Source organism: Rosa chinensis, chromosome 2, assembly GCF_002994745.2.
Source record: "Rosa chinensis cultivar Old Blush chromosome 2, RchiOBHm-V2, whole genome shotgun sequence".
NCBI lineage: Eukaryota > Viridiplantae > Streptophyta > Magnoliopsida > Rosales > Rosaceae > Rosa > Rosa chinensis.
In genome coordinates this window covers 42,741,391-42,756,830 of record NC_037089.1, presented here as the reverse complement: position 1 = coordinate 42,756,830, position 15,440 = coordinate 42,741,391, and positions in this window count along the sequence as shown.

Here is a 15,440-nt window from a genome sequence, read left to right as displayed (position 1 = left end):
TGTCAAGAATTTAAGTCAGAAGGCTAAGCTAGAACTGTTGCTACCAACCCTCTTCCCTATGTATGATTGTGCTACTAGTTGATTAGATCACTACGTGTGTTCCTAGTGATGTTACACTCTTAGGCTTCTGCTGTTCAAGTTGTGACTTGTGATTGTAAGGGTACTTTTGAAAATATTTGCCTGCTTAATTTGGAAATACATAGTTATTGATGTGAGTTTAGTTTTGTTCTGAGCCTCATACCATAGCTTTGTTTAAAATGCAGTTTGAGCATGGAAAGCTTCGTAAAGGGGGAAGTACATGCAGAACCATCTACTCTGTCAGTAGGAAGCCCAGTGTAGAACCAACTTTCAGGAAGCGAGATGCATCTCCCCAAAATGAGGATCTTCCAGCTGTACTACCTAAGCAAAAGAAAAAACCATATCCCATTCCCTTAAAGAAGAATAAGCAGGCTGCAAAGGTGAGCAAAAAACTTGCAGAAAAGGGTATAGAAAAGCCGCTCGACCCTCCAAAAAATGGATTACTTGACCCTGATCTAATTCCTGTTGCTCATCAAGTACTGCATGCTTGGAAAGCTTTGATTAAAGGCCTTGCACAGCTGTTGCATGTTATTCCAGTATATGGTTGCCTGTAAGTATGTTTTAATTGTATTTTGTATCCATCTTTCAGTATGTTTCGCAAGATAGGTTATAGATTGGAACATTAAATTGTTTTAACTCTTTGGCAATGAATGCTCTGAGGTCCATGTAGCCCATTCTGGCCATCACATTCAGGACTGTCTTGGTCCATCAAATGCTACACGCCAAAGCTTCCACTCATGGCCATCACATTTGGGTTTTGCAAATTGTGATGAAACTTGAATTGGGTTTGCTTGTCTTGGTGTTGTTTTTAATAAAGAATTGGATGGTCTAGTTTTTGTAACTTACTGCTTTTGTAATTTGGTTTTGGATTCAGGAATGTGAGGTCTTAAATCTTAATAGAATATCCTGCATTGACAGTTAAGGTTTATCCCAAGCATGCTTAAATCACATTTCTTTTCTTTCTGCTATTTCTGGCGACTGGATTGATGGGGTTTTGTTCTTTATTGATGATACCATAGTAATGCAAACCGATGATAATTCTAATACAGATCAATGTGGTATGTGGGAACAGCTTGATTGAGTAATGTCCTCTGAGATTGGCTAAGTGTACAAAGACGACTTTGCTTTTTGTCTTATTGTATGTCTGTTCAGAAATTAACTTAATAGAGGTTTATCTTTTCTTAATGATAATTGTTGTTTAAAGTTTACTCAATCCAAAAGGTAAGATCTTAGGAGTCTGAGTCAGAATGGTATGAAAGTTTCTGTTTCTTATAGTGACATTAGCATGACTTTACGTTTCTGATCTTGGTTGGAATTTACAGATGCAATCCATCCTGCTGATGTTGGACTTAAAGAGGAAAATCCAGATGATGATCGAGGGCTTGTTTTTTTCAGAGACAATCTAAATAGAGTTTCTCGATGGACTCAACCAATAACATACTTCAATTTATATGAAGGTGATAGTTTTACGGTAAGCATTTAGCAGAAAGGACATATATTTTTACTTCAATACCATCACTTTACTGCCAAATAGAAATGCTAACTTTTTCTTTTTCTTCTTCCCAACTCGTTCTTATGGATTTTATATTGTGAAACTTCAAATATATATATATAAACACATATATATAAACACACACACACACACACACACACATATATATATCTATATCTATATATTTATATATATGTGTGTGTTATATATATATATATAACACACACACACACATATATATAAACAGACACACAAATATATATCTATATGTGTATATATATTATATATATCTATATATATATATATATATTTATAAACACATGCACACACATATCTATATATATATATATATATATAAACACACACACACACACAATATAGATATATATATATATATGTGTTATATATATATATATATATATAAAACACATATATATAAACACACACACACAGATATATATATATATATCTATATCTATATATTTATATATATATATAACACACATACACATATATAAACACACACAGAAATATATATCTATATGTGTATATATATTATATATATATATATTTATAAACACACACACATATCTACATATATATATATATATATATATATATATATAAACACACACACACACACAGACATATATATATATATATAATATTTTACGGGCTTTTACGGGCCGGGCCTAGCGGGCTTTTACAGGCCGGGCCGGGGAGGGTTTTTGCGGGCCGGATCACTACCCATGGAGGTGGGCTTTTTAACGGGCCGGGCCGGGCTTTTTGATGAGGCCTAAGTAAATTTAGTATAACTTCTTTATCTATGCAACTTATTTCATATTGACTTATGCTACTAACAATGCTATTTCTATTTTCAAATCTTCTTAATTGATATAAGTTATGTCTATTTCTTTGTGATCTTAAAAATCCATTTCTAAGAAAGTGTTGTGCTTCTTCTTCATTAGGGTATATATCTTCAGTTCTTACTATTTCTTTTCCTTTTCTTCTAAAGAGTTCCATTTGCAGAAGAGTAGTAATGATGAAGGGTTTATTTTTCTTTTTCTTATATTATTTGTGCCTAATGTCAAATTTTCTAATTTCTTAACTAATGATGGCTGGTATTGATACTAATGTGCTATTTAAAAGTTGATTAATATCTGCTATTTGTTCTTCTATATGATCTACTTTTTCTACTAAATTTATTAGTAATTGGACAATAATATTATTTTTCCTTATGGAAATATTATTACTAGGTACACTTATTGTAAATTCTAATAATCCTACTGGTTCTTCTTCTAATTAGCTAACTTCTTTTAATGCTTTGATGTAATTATTATTATTTCTAGAGTCGTTCATTAAACTAACAATCTATTCATTTTACTATGTAGTTCTTCTACTTGCTCTGTTAATTCTTTTTGTACTATTTTAATTTTCTAGGCTTCTATTTTCAGCTGTTCTACAATTTCTAAGGATTGCGATTCTACTTTCTTTGACATACTGTCAATGATGTCTACAAGCTCTTTTATTTATTTTCTACTAGAAAATCTTTGTATGTTTTTATTATTATCTTCTAGTTGATACTGTATATAAGTTAAATTTTGTCTAAACGTAAAGATTTTTTCTGAAAATAATATAATATTTGCTATATATTGTGATTTTTTTTTTTTTTTGAGTAAAGGAGATTTTTATTGCATTGAAACTAAGCAATATGGTTACAATCATAACTGAGAACATCTCTCAGTATGGCTATGTTTGGTATGGTTTTTCTGTATGTCTGGAGCATTGCCCTGCCACTCTACTTGACTCACGGATTCATATGCTTCACTACCTAGCCTATGAGCTACTGCATTTGCAGTTCTAGGAGTATGAACAATCGAGATCCCTGCATTACCTTGCAACCACCCTCGAATATCAGCAATTATGTTTCCATGCTCCAAATTTTGATACTCATGGTCATGAATCTCCGTTACAGCAACTTGACAATTAGTCTCTATAATGCAGTTGCTGATTTGTAGCTTATGTATCAGCTGCAGACCCAAGTTGATAGCCAGCAGCTCAACCTGCTTTGCAGAAGTAACCAAGTTGACATGGTGTGCAAAGGCAGCAATAAAGTGACCATTAGAGTCCCAGAGGACACCCCTTGTGCCTCCCATTTTGTAATTTGGCAGAAAGGCTCCATCAACATTAAGCTTTAAACTCCCAGGTTCCGGTGGACTCCAGTGCTTTCGTGGATGTAACGCAACAGGTTTAGCAGAAGATGTTAAGTATCCAGACCAAATTCAAAGAAAGTTAATGAATGATCCATTGGTTCTAGAATAATGTATTCTAGTTTCCCACAAGGAATTTATGAGGGTCAAACAACTCTTGGTTCTAGAGTTTGAAGTGCATGGACCAAGATGAATGTGGATGATTCATGAAGGAACATTAATTGAAGGTGGTTGAATGGAGCATTAATGAAGTCATCTAGAGGGTTCCTCCTTGGTGTATATAAGGAGAGGTCATTTGCTCATGCTATTCAATCCAATCTCATCTTCACCCAAATAGAGAGTGAAGAGTGTCCGCTCTAAGTTGAGAGTGTTGTAGTTGTTAGGTAGCAAAACAAGTGTGAGAGAGAGAGAGTTTCCTTCAAGTAGTATTCTTGAAGTTGTGTATCTCTTGTATCCACCTTATCATAGTGGAAGTTCTTGTTGTTGCTGCCCCGTAGACGTAGGCACCTTACCGAACCACGTTATATCTGGTGTTCTCTTTCCATTACTCTCTTTATTTCTTTGCATATTATCCTATTGTGGTTTGAGTTATTATTTCCATTCTATTAATTTTCCCAACAGTGGTATCAGAGCCCTTGGTTCGTGGGGGCGTTAGAATGGAAGGCTCAAGGAGTACCATGATCCGACTCAACCACTCAAATTGGATAACATGGAAGCCGAGAATGGAGGATATTCTCTATTGCAAAGATTTGCATGAGCCAATTGAAGGAGTGGAGGCCAAGCCAGAAGGGACATCCGATGCAAATTGGACGAAGATGAATCGCAAAGCCATCGGTCATATCCGTGAATGGGTGGATGATAGTGTATTCCACCATATTTCAAATGAAACCAACGCACATGAATTGTGGTTGAAGCTGGAGTCCTTGTTTGAGAAGAAGACTGCTGCCAAGAAAGCATTTCTAATCAAGGAGCTCGTAAACATGAAGTATAAAGATGGTGTTAGAGTGACTGAGTGATGCGCTTAAAGCAAGCGCATAATTTAACCCTGAAATGTCGTTAGTAATATAAGTAAGTAGGGATCGTTCTATTCCGGGGATTGAGGGTACACCTGTCATTGTCAAACAATTAAAAAATTAAAATTAAAACAAAGTATAATATTCACAAATATATTCACAACTATAAACATTATTTACGAAAAAAAAGGGGGATTTTGTTTTTGGATTTTCGAAAATAAAACTAAGTTAACAAAATAATTAAAATGCAAAAACATAAAAATACAAATGGAGTGAGAGAACAAAGATCAAAAACCGAAACATATGATTAAAATTGATTCAAACCCTAATATTGTTCATCTAAGTCATGAGAAAGGAGTTGATCATGTGAATCGTTAAAAGCAAACAATTTCCCATATTTTACTTTTCAATGCTAATTAACCTAAGCGAAAGCACCTAGATTAATCCTATTAAACATGCAATCAAACCCTAGAAAGCTAGTCAATCATGTCATGTTTAACGCATTACACATAGAGAAAGGCTATCAACTCAAGTGTACAACTTAGTATGGAAAAGTCCACCTAATTGCAATCCTCTTTAATTAAATTCGGTCTTTGCACAAAACCTTTACTACTTTGATTCAAGTTTACACAAAACGAAAAGTCGATTTCATGTTCTTAAACCTAGCACCATTCATATCAAAACCCTACGTGTTTGCAACCACATAAGATTAAAATACAAAAGTTATCTATAACGCAAATTTAATTAAACAAACTCACATAAGCAACTCTCGAATCACAATATATGAATCTGAAAATTCTCAATTAATCATAAAGCAACATAAAAATCAACATATAGAAATCACAACTTTATCTCAAAACATATAAACGGGCTTTAAACTTTGCCCTTAACATTATTTGTTAACTAGAATTCATAGTTCTACAAATCTAAACAAAGAAAACCAAAAGAAATTACAAGGAAAAAGATAGAATTACACCATGAAGGGAGTGGATGATAAAGAGCTTGAGACGTTGATCTTGAATCTTTAAAGTAAGACTTCACTATCACGGCACAAGGTGGATGATGACGGCTATGAGGCTTCATGGCTTCTTCTTCTCTTCTTCTCTTTGCTTAAAAATGCAGAAACTTAAAACTAGAGAATGGAGAGAAAAATGGAAAGGAAATGGAGAGACAAAGAAGATGAGATGGATGAAGGAAGATGTAGAGGAAAATGGAAAGAAAATGGAGAGACAAAGAAGATGGAATGGATGAAGGAATATGTAGAGGAAAATGGAAAGAAAATGGAGAGACAAAGAAGATGGAATGGATGAAGGAATGTGTTTTAGAATGAGAGGAGAAGGTGTTTATATAGGGAAGAAAAAGAAGAGTGAAATGATGAGTGGAAGAAAAATAATGAAAGTGGAGTATGAAAGTGATTTGTAGAATATGGAAAAGAAAGAGAAATGATGAAATGAAAGCAAAGCATGAAGGTGCAGCAACATGGAAGTGATGATGATCTATTAAAGAGATTGTAGAAAAAATATATCCAAGGAAAAAGAGAAAAGCATCTAGCTTTCTTCATGTGGGTGGGAAACATGAATATGTGGTGTTGAGCTGTTTTCAGGTCAGTTTCTGCCCCTTTATTCCTTCAATTATTTCTCCAACAAGACTTCATTATATGCCTTCGACTTCTTCATATGAAATGTTCCACTATGAGTGTAGATCATCGTGACAAATTTTCAGAGCTTCAATCCATGTGGTTGGGCCGGAAATGCTGCTGGACCTCTTACAGGTCCAGTTTTCCGGTTTTGCTTCTGTAGAAAATTGGGCTGATTGTTTGAAGGCCTTCCACTCATATTTTTCTCTGGAACTCTTCATAAGAAATGATCCTTTGGGTGTCTAGAATGGATCTGGAAGGTTTCAGCTCATTTGAAGTTTATTTGGTCAGGCGGCCGCTCCTTCTTCTTTGCTTGGCTTGGTTTCTCCTAGCCGGAGTAGGAATATGTGTAAAATTGATCTTTTAGTACATTTCCATTTTTCTCCATCATTTCCAGGTAATTATGGACCTAACGCTCATTTCACATTCATTTACTCCAATGTACCTAAAAATAGAAATTGAATTAAAAATCGATTCAGTTAAGGAATTAACTAAGCAAAATGTGAGGAATTAACTATTAAAATATCACATTAAAATGCTCCTATCACTGAGCACCTCAACAACTTCCAAAGTACAATCAATCAATTGACCACGATGGACATGAAGATTGATGATGAGTTGCAAGCCTTGTTTCTATTGGGATCGTTGCCGGACAATTGGGAGACCTTTGTTGTAACTGTAAGTAATTCTGCTCCAAATGGTGTATTGTCTATGGATAATGTTAAAAGTAACATGTTGAATGAAGAAACCAGAAGAAAATCTTCAAGCTCAGACAATAGCCAAGTCTTTGTGACGGAGAATAGAGGAAGAAGCAAAAGCAGAGGTCCCAAAGGCCATGGAAGGAGTGTGAGCAGATCGAGGACAAGATTCAATGGAAAATGCCATCATTGTGGTATTTTTGGCCACATGAAGAAGAATTGCAACAAGTTGAAGAAGGATCCAAAGGAGGGTCGAGATGGCAATACTCATCAATCGACTGACGACACAAAAAATACTGCAGCTTCCGTGTCTCATGATGGGTGTGAGTTCCTTTGTCTTGAAGGTGAATGTCTACATGTTGATGATTGTCCCGGTGTTGCATGGGTCGTTGATTCCGGAGCCTCTTTCCATGCCACTCCACACTTGGAGTACTTCACTACATACAAAGGTGGTGACTTTGGGATTGTGAAGATGGGCAACGATGGCTACTCTAAGATTTCAGGAATTGGAGATATTTGTTTTGAGACCGATTTGGGCAACAAGCTTATGTTGAAAGATGTTAGACATGTTCCGGGTCTACGTCTCAATTTGATGTCAACCGGTGTGCTTGACCGACAAGGGTTTCATCATCATGGAGGTGATCAAAAATGGAGGCTTACCAAGGGATCATTGGTGGTTGCTAGAGGGAAGATGTGTTGCACTCTCTACAAGATATATGGCAAGATATGCAAAGGAGAGTTGAATGTTGTAGATGATTCTTCTCCAAGTCTATGGCACAAGCGCCTAGGCCACATGAGTGAGAAGGGATTGCAAGTTTTGGCAAAAAAGTCTCTAATTCCCTATGCCAAAGGTACCTCACTTGACCCTTGTGATTATTGTTTATTTGGTAAGCAACATAAAGTTAGTTTCACAAGAACATTTACAAGGAAAGAAAATATATTAGACCTAGTACACTCTGATGTATGTGGCCCCATGGAAGTTGAATCACTAGGTCATAATAAATATTTTGTTACTTATATTGATGATGCTTCACGAAAGGTTTGGGTTTATTTGTTGAAATCAAAAGACCAGGTGTTCCAAACCTTTAAGGAGTTCCATGCCATGGTGGAGAGGGAGACAGGAAGAACCCTCAAATGTCTCCGTAGTGATAATGGCGGAGAGTATACTTCGAATGAGTTCAGAGATTATTGTTCAAAGCATGGCATCAAACACAAGAAGACAATTCCTGGCACTCCACAGCATAATGGTGTAGCAGAGAGAATGAACCGCACCATTTTAGAAAAAGTGAGAAGCATGCTAAAGACTGCCAACCTGGCAAAAGAGTTTTGGGGCGAAGCAGTGACAACCGCATGTTACCTTATCAACCGAACACCATGTGTACCCTTGGACTTGGAGACTCTCGAAGGCGTGTGGACCGGTAAAAGTGCTTCATATTCCCACTTGAGGGTGTTTGGGTGCAAAGCATTTGCACATGTACCAAAGGAGCAAAGATCGAAGCTAGATGACAAGGCCATGCCATGCATCTTTCTTGGGTATGGAAATGAAGAGATGGGCTACCGGTTGTGGAATCCAAAGACCAAGAAGTTATTTAGAAACAGAGATGTGGTGTTCCATGAAGGTCAAAACATTGCGAATTTTGACAAAAATGAAGTAGAATATGCAGACCGCTTCACCTACGATTCATCACCGCTTCAAGAAGAACCTAGTGACAAAGCTCAAGATATGGCAAATGAAAATGTCCCTGATATGGCAGAAGCAGAAGCAGCAGAACCTGCAGATAATGATCAGGAGGATCATGATCAGGGGGAGCCTAATCAAGAGGAGCAGCTAGAAAATGCTCAAGTACCAGTTCGAAGATCCAACAGAGTGCCAAAACCAAGTACCAAGTATTCCTCTTCACAGTATATTTTGGTCACTAGTGATGGAGATGATCCATATTCCAAATACATTCTATTGACCAATGATGGGGAGCCTGAATGCTTTGAGGAGGCAAACACTTATGCAGATAGTGATAAGTGGATGTTGGCGATGAAGTCTGAAATGGAGTCTTTATTGAAGAATGACACCTATGAGTTGGTGGAGCTTCCTAAAGGCAAAAAACCACTCAAAAATAAATGGGTGTTTAAGTTGAAGAGAGATGAGAATGAACAGTTGACAAAGTTCAAGGCTCGCTTGGTTGTGAAAGGTTTTGGGCACAAGGAAGGAGTAGATTTTGATGAGATCTTCTCACCAGTTGTCAAGATGACTTCTATCAGAGTTATTTTGGGCATGGCAGCTAGCATGGATCTTGAGGTGGAACAATTAGATGTGAAAACAGCATTTCTTCATGGTGATTTGGAAGAAGAAATATACATGGAGCAACCGAAAGGTTTTGAAGTCGAGGGAAAGGAGCACATGGTTTGCAAGTTGAAGAAAAGTTTATACGGGCTTAAGTAAGCGCCGAGGCAATGGTACAAGAAATTTGACTCATTCATGGTGGGTCATGGGTACAAGAGAACTGATGCAGATCCATGTGTGTATATCCAGCGGTTTACTGGAGGTAATTTCATAATTTTGTTGCTCTATGTTGATGATATGTTGATAGTGGGCCAAGATGTTTCTATGATTCGCAAGATGAAAGCAGATTTATCAAAGTCATTTGATATGAAAGACTTAGGGCCAGCTAAGCAAATTTTGGGCATGGAGATTGCTCGTGACAGGAAGGCGAAGAAATTATGGCTGTCACAAGAGAGGTATGTTGAACGGGTGCTTGAAAGGTTCAACATGAAATAAGCTAAGCCAGTAAGCTCACCTCTAGGAAATCATTTCAAGTTAAGCAGAAGATTATGCCCAACTACACAAGTGGAGAAAGATAAGATGGCAGGTATCCCTTATTCATCAGCTGTCGGTAGTCTTATGTATGCCATGGTATGCACCCGCCCTGATATTGCACATGCAGTTGGTGTTGTTAGTAGATATCTTTCTAATCCTGGCCGGGAGCATTGGGAAGCTGTTAAGTGGATACTCAAATATTTGAGGGGCACCTCAAAGTTGTGTTTGTGCTTTGGTGGATCAGGACCAGTCTTGGAAGGTTTCACAGATGCAGATTTGGCAGGAGACCTTGATAATAGAAAGTCCACTTCTGGATATTTATTTACATTTTCTGGGGGAGCTGTGTCATGGCAGTCCAAGTTACAGAAGTGTGTTGCTTTATCCACCACAGAATCTGAGTATATAGCAGCAAATGAAGCTGGCAAGGAAATGATATGGCTGCAAAGGTTCGTTCAAGAATTGGGTGTGAAGCAAGAAAATTATGTGGTACATTGTGATAGTCAGAGTGCTATTCACTTCAGCAAAAATTCAATGTATCACCCTCGCACTAAGCACATTGATCATCGTTATCATTGGATTCGAGATGCAGTGTCAAAGAAGTTTTTCCAGTTGAGGAAAATTCACACCAACAAAAATATTTCAGATATGTTGATCAAAGTGGTTCCACAGCAGAAGTTGGAGTATTGCAGCAAGTCCGCTGGGATGGACTTCAAGTAGGAGCCTCACTTCGCATTGCCCCGGATTGGTCTGGAGGGGGAGATTGTTAAGTATCCAGACCAAATTCAAAGAATGTTCATGAATGATCCATTGGTTCTAGAGTAATGTATTCTAGTTTCCCACAAGGAATTTATGAGGGTCAAACAACTCTTGGTTCTAGAGTTTGAAGTGCATGGACCAAGATGAATGTGGATGATTCATGAAGGAGAATTAATTGAAGGTGGTTGAATGGAGCATAAATGAAGTCATCTAGAGGGTTCCTCCTTGGTGTATATAAGGAGAGGTCATTTGCTCATTCTATTCAATCCAATCTCATCTTCACCCAAATAGAGAGTGAAGAGTGTCCGCTCTAAGTTGAGAGTGTTGTAGTTGTTAGGTAGCAAAACAAGTGAGAGAGAGAGAGAGAGTTTCCTTCAAGTAGTATTCTTGAAGTTGTGTATCTCTTGTACCCACCTTATCATAGTGGAAGTTCTTGTTGTTGCTGCCCCGTGGACATAGGCACCTTGCCGAACCACGTTATATCTGGTGTTCTTTTTCCATTACTCTCTTTATTTCTTTGCATATTATCCTATTGTGGTTTGAGTTATTATTTCCATTCTATTAATTTTCCCAACAGAAGAGTAGTTGGCTTCCTGGTATTCAAAGTACCATACCATTGTGCCACACACAATGTTTTGAGCAGTTTGAGGCTTACTTGACCAGAGTGTCATTTCGATTTTTCCAAATACCCTATAACATCATAAGTAGCTTTTGAAAAACATCAGTTTGCAAAGTCACTCCTTGCTCAAGCATCCATTCCTTAAAATTAAAAGCCGGAGAGATGAAAGCATGCAGATGGAAAGGGGCACCTGCAAGGATCTCTTTGGCAATGGGCATGCACAAAACACATGTGCTAAATCTTCAAAAGGATGAGAACAGAATATGCATTTCAGCTCACCTTGATATCCTTTGGAAACTTGATTTCCTCGAGTAGGCAGGAGATTTTGACATGCTCTCCAAACACAGTTTAATACTTTACCTGGTATTTTTGCCTTCCAAAGTCGCTGCCACAAGAGTTTATAGGGGTCTCCAGATGAGGTGGAAACAAGTGACAGATATTTTGGACTACCTATGATGAATATCATTTGGATCAGTGCACCACACTCTATCAATATTGTTGATTCCTTTTATCCGATTTCTCTGCCTTCTGTTAGACGATTTCCGATGAAAGAAAGACTAGTTTCTATCTCCTTCCTTAAGCCATAATGCTTTTGATCATTGGCACCAATATGTTTCCTGTTGAGCCAAAAGAGAGCTAAGTTGAGTATGTAGGCTTTTCTGTTCTTCAAACTACCTAGGAAAGAAAGGTAGCCGCAGTAAATCTTGTAGCTTTTCTTGAATCACACGGATTTCAACTTTTTGAGCATCAAAAAAAGTTGATGCCACTGCAACTGATCTTGTCCTGTCTTATGTATCTTCATGCCAACTTGCAGCATACCATTTCCTGTTAAAGGCAGAGCCCAGCCCTGTTTAATGATAGAGTGGCAATCCGAGTGTCCTTGCCACATTTCCTCAAACCTGAATCTTCGCGGAGTTCTCCAAGGCATTCTCTTCTCAGTACTCACTTCAATCAACAACAGAGAAATGATCAGACTCATTTGGCGGCAGCGTTAAAACTCTAGAACAAGGATACCAATCATGCCATTGTGGGGATTGAAAGCTTCGATCTAATCTTTCCTTAGTGTGTCTATCAGACCAGGTAAATCTCCCTCCAATAAATCCCATATCATGCATATCGCAAGCCATAATGGTCTGACAGAATAACATCATAGGTGCCATAGCTCTTGGGACTCCTTCCAACTTGTCTGCATTGCTTAATATCTCATTGAAATCCCCTGCCATAAGCTACATCAGAGAATATGGTTGAGCAACCAGAGTTTGAATGAGATTCCAAGTTCGATGCCTTTGACTGCACTGTGCATATCCATAGATACCCGTGAATCGCCAGATTTCTTACGATCCAAGTTGTCCCACTTCAACATCAATATGATGCGGTCCATACGTTTTCAATCGCACCGGAGTCTACGCTCTCCATAGCAGTGCCACTCCTCTAGAGTCATCCTCACATGGATAGGCGATACACCCAGTACAACCTAAGTTTGAATGAATTGAGTCGATCAAACTAGGTTGTTCTAGGGTTTCCGAGAGAAAGATCAAACTATGGTTTCTTGCTTGGACCATGTTAATAAGTGCACGTTGGGTTTCATGATTAACAATGCCTCGGCAATTCCACACCAGAATGTTGATCTGCATCATTCTGTCGAAGAGATAGAGGTCGTACACTAACGGCTTGAGGGCGGTCTAGGGTTTGGCCGCTTAGTTTTTCAAGGTAGACACTTCATGTTGCTATATATTGTGATTATGTTTACTATGTTCTAATTTAATATTTTCTGCTTGACTAATTATAAGGTCTATGAGACTATGACACTATTAATTAGTGGATGCTTTTCACTATGTAAAATATGCTTATTATTATAGTAAGGATAGATCTTTCATGAGCCACTAGAGTGAAAAACCCTAGTTAAGACAGAAGACGCAAATAAGGAGCCGTACCTGTCAGGCGGAGCTCCCTCGCGGCGTCATTGTTGGACAGGACAGAAGGGACCTAGTGTCCAGATCGATGTGAGAGGTCCAGTCGGAGAAGAAGTTGCGGGGGCATGATGGCGCAAACTAGATCGTTCTAAGACTTCAACGTCGGCCGTAGGCAAGTGGGATCAGGGTCTCTCTATCCTTGGGCGGAGTGCCGGCTGCGTGGTGGTTGCTTAGAGTTGGCGTGGCGGATCGGAGATCGCTTGGCGGTGATAACCAGGTGGCGGCTTCGCTGGGTTCCTTGGGTTTTCGATTCAATCAGCTTGCTTCGATCTGGTTCAGGCGGTTTCGCTTGGATCTGGGGTGGCTCGTCTTGCCTGAGTAGTAGGCATGAAGGAAGGTTGGAGGATCAGATTGTACTTGCACGGCGTGAAGGTGACGGCGGTGGAGCTGCCGGTGGCAGGATTCTCAAGCCTTCTGAAGTTTTCTTTTCATCAGGCTTAGGCATGGTAGCATATGGGCCTGGGCTTTGGTTCTTGGCCTCGTTTATTTTTTAGTTTATATATTTATTTTCATTTATTATTTAGTAGTTTACTAGTTTATGTTACATGTGGCTTTATGCCGGTAATAAGTCCATACTATTTTTTAGTAGGACGACGTGGGCTCTGTCCTGGACTGCACACTTAGTGTGCCTTGTTTGCCCTAGCAAGACGGCGAGCTATTTGCTTGATCAAATGGACGCAACCTCCTAGTGGTAGGATGAAATTGAGTGTCATCGGATTTATTTCCGTGCAGCAACATAGTGGGAAAGCTGTGCTACTTGTAATTATGCTTCTTGGTTATAGAGTTATCTTTCCGGTATGTCACCGCTATGTTAAAGCAAATGGAGTAGCCATTCGTGCACTCTTTGCTATTTGGTGCTTCTTAGAATACATAAATTTTGTAGAGAGCCCTGGTATTATTTCGGGATATTCTCTTTATGCTTATTGTAATCTGGGATTCAGGCTCTATGTCCCCCCTTTATATTATGCAATTTCATTACTCAAGGCTTGAGGGCAGCCGCACCAGCCCATTTTAAAAAAAAAATGCTTATTATTTTTCAGTGGAAAATAAAAAACTAAAGTACGTTGATCTAGAGTGATTTTACGTTTTTGATGCTCTGTAAGTTCTAAATTAAGATAATGTATCATAAAACTAAAATAGATTTAAAGATATGGAACAAACAAATCTTATTGACTCTTAATAACAACGTTTATTGTCCCCCAATAAACAGTTTATTGCCCACGATAACAGGTTTAGACTTTACTGAATCAGGTCAGGACTTTACAAAATCTGAATCACAAGTTCAATTTTTTTTATTTTCTTACTTGATGTTTTTATGATTTCTGTCATCAAGGTACTTTATTGATATAATTATACTATAGTAATGCTAAACTAGACTTTGATATCTAATTTAAGGTATGCCAAAAAATCTATAAAAGATTGAGTCTTGAACATGGACAAGAGCTTAAACTGCATACAAAGCCAACCTATTAGGCTGGTTAAAGCAAAAATAGAGGTTCTTAGACTAAGAGGTTCCTTGACTAATTTTCATTTAGTTATCTTGGCATGCATGTTAATTAAAACAAAATTCTTCGAAGATAATATGATCGTCAATTTAGCAATATAATGGCATAATTATTCAGTGTTTTCCTGTTTTGGACTAGAAGTTGACTAAAAAAAAAATTCAGAAAATAAAAGGTAAGAAGAAGAACCAACTTCATCATGCTAGTATCGACTACCTGATTGGATGCTTATCTGCTTCACAAGAACATGAACAGAAAGTCACCAACAGTTACTGCTCCAGATTATAGCTATAGATTATTAGAACAATGTACTGATAGAGTATGAGAAGTGGAGTACGTGAACAGAAAGTATTTGAAACAGAAAGCTTTACTGATAGTGAAAGTGTTTACAAGAGGAGTGTTTACAAAGGTACTGAGATGTATGCTTCTCAAATGTACCTCTTCTGCTACCTATTCTATCTCTTTATACTAACTTGAGCTAACTATTTTGAAAAATCCACCGTAAGATGGTGATACTGTCATTAGTATGCTTACATGACAGAAGTACGATACTGCAGTGGGCATTGGTAAAGTCTTGGATGCTGAATCTTGGAGTTTATATTATGGTCATCAATAAGCTCTTAAATGCCATATTACTCATATTGAGGTAGA